Source organism: Electrona antarctica (genome assembly GCF_951216825.1).
Source record: "Electrona antarctica genome assembly, chromosome: 9".
Lineage (NCBI taxonomy): Eukaryota > Metazoa > Chordata > Actinopteri > Myctophiformes > Myctophidae > Electrona > Electrona antarctica.
Genome location: NC_136790.1, coordinates 22,880,400 through 22,886,973, shown reverse-complemented (window position 1 = coordinate 22,886,973; position 6,574 = coordinate 22,880,400). Strand labels below are relative to the sequence as shown.

At 42.4% G+C, this 6,574-nt stretch overlaps 1 long non-coding RNA gene across 2 annotated transcripts; it reads right to left on the bottom strand.

Annotated features, from left to right (window-relative positions):
- Positions 1-203: 203 nt before the first annotated feature.
- Positions 204-4,178, bottom strand: LOC306929672. 2 transcript variants are annotated; one of them, XR_013790825.1, is made up of 4 exons: positions 3,935-4,178; positions 2,586-3,167; positions 2,100-2,462; positions 204-359 (listed from the first exon to the last, which is right to left on the bottom strand). It is a non-coding gene; the product is annotated as an uncharacterized lncRNA (long non-coding RNA). The 2 variants fall into 2 exon arrangements; XR_013790824.1 differs by having other exon boundaries at positions 204-2,462.
- Between the last annotated feature and the right edge of the window lie 2,396 nt (positions 4,179-6,574).

Below are 6,574 nucleotides of genomic sequence, written 5' to 3'. Positions count from 1 at the left end.
ACTATAACTCACAATATTGTGATCGACAGAGCAGAAGAGAGCAATAATCAAAGAAGACACCCTCATTCTGGTACTATTATGTTTCAATAAAAAGGAGAGAACACACCAATATGGAATAAGCAAATGTTTATTGGAAAGATTTTGGCAGCAGTTTAGCAAAGGCAAAATTATGGCAGAGCATTATTTTGGCGATTAGACTCTAATTGCATTTATTGCATAAGATTAGCTTTTAATAGGGAGAACCCCCCCATTGGAGCATTGAAGTCTAGACGCTGGTGGTGGCAGCTGAGCAGATGAACCTCCTTCCTTCTCAACACTAGATGACAAGGTGGAGTTGGGGATGGATTGCTTGTTGCAGACTGAAAGAGAAGGCAAAGTGTCAGAGGCAGAGATATTTAAAGGCGGAGTCCAATCACCTGATTGGCTGCTGCAAAGTGCTAGGATTTGAGAACAGATAATGATGAGCCATGATAGTGCTGAAAGGCCGAATGAAAGCGTTGGTTAAGATCTTCCTTATTGAACCTACGCTAAAAGCTACATTTCAATAAAAGGAGAGAACACACCAATATGGAATAAGCAAATGTTTATTGGAAAGATTTGGGCAGCAGTTTAGCAAAATGGCAAAATTATGGCAGAGCATTATTTTGGCGATTAGACTCCAATTGCATTTATTGCATAAGATTAGCTTTTAATAGGGAGAACCCCCAAAAAGTCTTACAGAGGCAGGTGAGACCTGAGATGAAGCAGAATATGGCAAATGACACTTTCATTTAGACAGCATGAAGCTACATGGCAAACTACAATTACTTTGAGCAACCACCACCAGCTATATGCAAAATGACAGAATTGAGGCAGAGAATGACAGATTTAGGAAGCATGAAAGCGAGATGGTCGTCTAAGACCTAAGGCTAGCAAGGCTGGAAATGACCTTGCATTTACATGGGCATCCAGATATACGAAGCTGTATATGCAACCGTTTAATGCATGAGGAACCAGCTAAATGAAGCAGAGTATGAAACGGTTCGAAGCATGAGCAACCAGCTATATGAAGCTGTATATGCAAATGATCTTAAGCATGAGCAACCGGCTATATGAACTTGAAGATGAGCAACCAGCTATATGAAGCTGAATATGAAACTGTTCTAAGCATGAGCAACCGACTGATCTTAAGCAAGAACAACCAGCTGTATGAACTTGAAGCTGTATATGCAACTGTTAGCATGAGAAACCAGCGATATGAAGCTGAATATGAAACTGTTCTAAGCATGAGCAACCCGCTATATATATGCAACTGATCTTCAGCATTAGCAACCAGCTATATATGAAACAAGGCGAATTTAGACTCATGAAGCCATATTTAGAAAGCAAGATAACCGACTGAGACCCGAGGCCATTAAGGCCGGCAATTATTTGAATTTAATGGCATGAGCAACCACCACCAGCTAAATGAAGCTGTATATGCAACCGATCTTAAGGCATGAAGCTAGTTTAAGCAGAGATTGGCAAATTCAGACACATAGTCATCTAAGGCCTGAAGCGAATTTAGCCAGAAATTACTTATAGCATGAACGACCATGACCAGCTATATGTAGCTGAATACGAAATTGATCGTAACGAACAATAGGCTATACGCTGGAGGCTTCAGTGAGATATGCAGCAAAGCAGACCATAGAAGGCTATAAGGCTGACCTGAGAGATATCCCCCAAAAAGCTATAAAAAGGAGCTGCATAATGAGCGGCCGAAGACCAGAAACGGTCTACTAAATAACAGCTTGATTTCCCAATGCAATTGCCTCTATTGAGCAGATTGAGAGCCAATTTGAAACGCACCAATCTTGATACGATAGATGCCAATGTGAGCTTTAAGGCTTGAGTGGGCCGATACAGCATACTTGAATACGCAATACTGAAATGGAGGGCGGAATGGTGAACAGACACTGAAACCTAGAAGTTGCTGCGATTGAACTTTATGAGGCACCAACGAGCGATGAATGATATGCATGAAATACCAATGAGACTGATTGCAGCTGATGATTAAGCATAGGCATGAGGTGAGGTGCTGAGGTGCTCATGAAAATATGCATTGATTAACGACAAACCTGACCATTCCAGCATCCGAGTCTTCCGAGATGAACGGCACTCATTTCCCATCAGCATTGATCACCATGCAGGAAGCCAGACATGTAAAGGAAGCAGAATATCAAAGAATGCTGATGAATAAGCATTATTATGATCATTGAGTCTGGTAGCTAATTTAGTGCACTGCTTTAGCATGCAGGCCATTATGTTGGCAGCAGACAAAGTGACTTTATCTGAGGGCTATATTAGCAATGACGTTGGCGGGCACATGACTAACCTTTTAGCAGTTTAAGCATTAGTTGAAGAGAAGCTGAAGGAGCAATGCAGTCGTCATGAGCTAGCAGGTTCATGACCAACCAAAGTTTTAGCAGATGTAGCAAAAGCTGAAGGAGCAATGTAGTCAGCACATGTTAGCAGGCTCTTGACTAACCTACTTTTGCAGTTGAAGCATTAGCTTAAGCTGAAGGAGCAATGATGTTGGCAGTGTTATTGAGCTCATGACTGACCTTGTGGTAGCAGCATTAGAGGTTGATGAGCTGTTTAGCGGACTGGCAGCAGGCTGAGAAGACAGAACCATGGCAGGAGCAGTTGAAGTAGCGTAGCCGAGATGTTTAGCAGGCTTGCAGCAGGCTGAGAAGACGGACATCGTGGCAGCAGATGAAGTAGCTGGGATGTTTGGCAGGCTTGCAGCAGGCTGAGGAGACTCGTGGCAACAGCATAAGCTGAGATGATTAGCAGGCTTGGCGCAGGCTGAGGACAAATTGCATTCTGAAATAGCAGACCTGTTAGCACAGCGGTAGCATTAGCTGTGGATGCAATGTAGCATAAGCATGACTAACCACATGTTAGAAGCAATAGGATGAGTAGCATTAGCTAACTGAGCAAAGTAAAAGCATGCACATGATACCTTATTTATATGGTTAACTTTTATTTAGAAATCTTACCTGAAGCTGCAGAAGCAAAGCAGACGCGTTACCAACCTACGGCAGCAGTACTTACCATCCTCATGGTAGCATCAAATGCCGCTGCATAGATGGCATGATTGGCTGAAATGATGGCAGCAGATTTAGTGGCATCTGAAGCATGACCTGAAATGATTAAAGAACACATAGCAGCAGCGTTGTCTGAAATTATAGAACTTCATGAGAGCAGCGGCAGCAGCATTGCCTGTGATGAAACTACAAGTGGGCAGCAACAACATGACCTAAAATGATAAAAACATGTTAGCAGCAGCAGCATGGCTTGAAATAAAAACACAAGTTAGCAGTAGCTGAAGAATGGCCTGAAAAGAAAGATCAAGTTAGCATCGGAACATTGACTGTGGCATGACCACAAATGGTAAAGTAACATATTATGGCAGCTGAAACCTGAAATTAAAAGATTTAATAAACAACTGCACTTTGATAGCTCACAGGAGATTCATTGACTCAAGACAGACATGCAAATAAATGATTGCCTCCTCTGCTATCTCTGGATGATATAAAACTGGGGTTACCTTTGTAACCTATACTTTTAGAGCAGCATCTGTGATATCATGTAAACAGCAATAACAGCAGTGAAGGTAGAATTGAAATTGCAGGCATGAGTTAAGAATTACCTGAATTGTAGGCATGATAGTGGCTATGATAGAATTACCTGAATTGTAGGCATGATATAGTGGCTATAGATAGAATTAGCTGAATTGTAGGCATGATAGTGGCTATAGATAGAATTAGCTGCAGGCATGACAGTATTAGCTGTATATACAGCATGGTAGTTAGCATTAGCTGGATTTCAGGCATGATAAATAGCATTGGCTGAAGCAGTAGTAAGAGCAAATGGCAATTTTTGAATAATTCATAATGGCAGTACAAACTGTTGAAAGCTGGAATTGAGGCAGCCATTGCATCTGGGAGGAATGAAGCCAGCTTGTTGGATTAGAGTAGGCTGCAGGAGGCTGTTTGATGAGAGCAGGCCGCATGGAGGAAGTGAGGTAAAATTCTTCATGAACAGCAGTTCTGAACTTATCCCCAGCTAAAAATATTTGACTGAGGGCAGCTAGTGAGCTGCCACTTGCGAGCACTGAGTGTGTAAGCCACAGAGCACAGAGAGAGCACAGCTTGCTTGTTGCAGACTGAAAGAGAAGGCAAAGTGTCAGAGGCAGAGATATTTAAAGGCGGAGTCGTATCACCTGATTGGCTGCTGCAAAGTGCTAGGATTTGAGAACAGATAATGATGAGCCATGATAGTGCTGAAAGGCCGAATGAAAGCGTTGGTTAAGATCTTCCTTATTGAACCTACGCTAAAAGCTACATATAGTCTTACTTGTCCAGACTGTTGCCTCCCACAATTTTCAAAAGCGGAATTAGCTTGCTGCTTAGCAGAAATGTAAATTAACTCATTCGCTGTCAGATTAAATAATAGCTAAATTACCACCCGCTGCCAGGCTATTTTCATATTTACTTTTAAGTAGTCACAGAATATCATCTTCACTACAATCGCACTCTCTGATTAAAATCGCAATCAGAGAGATAAAAAATGTGTAAAGCGCACACACACACACACACACACACACACACACACACACTTTAGCCATGTACTGTATGTTTGCATTATTTTTTCCCCCCCAATATATTTTAACAATTCAATTTAGTCTTGAGTGCATCCACTGGACTGTCAAGGGACTGACTGAGAAAGACAAAAGACAAAGAGATGAAAGGGGTGGATGGGTTGACACAGATTAAGATTTTAAAAGAAATCTGAGAAATGAAAAGATTAAAATAACCCAGATACTGTAGTACAGTATGTGGGTCACTGTTTGAAACTGCTCTCCTACAATGTCCTGATAAGTGGAGAAATTGTTTATTGTGTATCGACATGTACAGTGCCCATGCTGTGATTGATTCACTGCAGTCTATGAATTTCCTGTACAAATGTAAAGTTGCTCAGTATTTTAATTATCACTCTCTGAGGCTTCAGGCATCACTATTTGGTTAAATTACACTGTGCTATATCACTACATGGAGTACTTGTGTACAAAATACAATCTTAGTTTTAAAGGCAAATGAGTCAGTGCTAGATTGTTTAGTGCTAGAAAGAGGTGTGAAATGATACTGTATGCACACAATAAATACATTAGGCTTACTGGTATATAATTTGGGGGAAATGCCTTTTGATTTTCTGGTGTGGCAAATAGGTGTTTGTTTTTTGCTAGCCCCTCCGGGGTGTGCACGCTTATCCAGTCTGACATGCGCAAATCACCCGTTGCTCTCGGCATGCGTTGTGTCGTGCTTGCGGTTAGGGTTAGGTTACGGTTTGGGGTAGGCTGTCGGACTAATGACTGTCGGACTGTTAGTATGTCGGCACTTATGCCTGTACTCGCCCCTCCTATGCTCAGCTTTGTGCGTCTGTGTGTACCCCATACTGATGATTTGATTGGCGCCCCTCACTTCATACGGGTGTGATTTTCTTTTAATTCCAGAAATGAGTTTATATAGGTTATTATGGTATAATTTAGTAATACGTTTAAAATAGGGCTTAAGAGGTCGGCGCTGGAAGCATGTGTATTGTGTACTGACGTCAGAGGCTTTTATGCCACCCCCATGTTCCCTGCTCACATTTATCACCGAAAAGACCAAAAGACCAAAGCGTTGGGGTTGACTGACCTCTCTCCTTTTATGAAGAAGAAAATAAATAAGAAAATCTGCATTCTTATTCAGGTCAATTCATTGACACACGTGACCTGGCCTGACTCCCATTTCGACTGCGTTAGTGAGCATAACCAGTCATCTCTCTGCAGACCTGTCCTCTCAGCTCACTGGATCAAAACTGGGAGAGATGATGAGCTTACGATTCCACTTCTATGTGCTCTGTGCTCCATTTGGACCTGCTCCATTTGTACCTGCTCCATTTGTACTTGGTCACGCTCAGGTTATCACATGGAACTGTATCTTGACTTCCCTGGGAGAACAATTCAGCAAAGCATCGACTTACATTACAGTAAATACGGTACTGGCCTTCTGAAATGTATATGTTGTATAACTTGTTAGACTTTTCTGTGATTGACACGTTATTTGCTGTATAGGAGTGTGTGTGTGGTTGTGTTGTGTTGTGTTGTGGGCTGTAAAAAACACATTTTCAATGAAGACTCTCAACTGAACTGGGATGGTGGGATATCCATTGTAACCCAGAAGCTCATGAATAGTGAAAGGGAAAAAAGAAAACAGGTTTTGTGTGATCCTGCCATGGAGTGAGGTGCGTGCGTGCGTGCGTGCGTGCGTGTGTGCGTGCGTGCGTGCGGGGCTCTGGGCTACCTGTAAGATTATACTCACACTTGGGCGTGGGCTACCTAACAGGCTGCCAATAGGCTCTGCTCACGCACACTGCACCAGTGGACTTTTTTGAGAGGGGGCCTTTGGTCTCGGCTGTCGATTGTTGGCATTGGTACAATTGCCAAGTGTATATTGTGCCGTTTGGAAGCCCTGCTCAGATTCAGTTAATTCCAACGTAAGGCCGG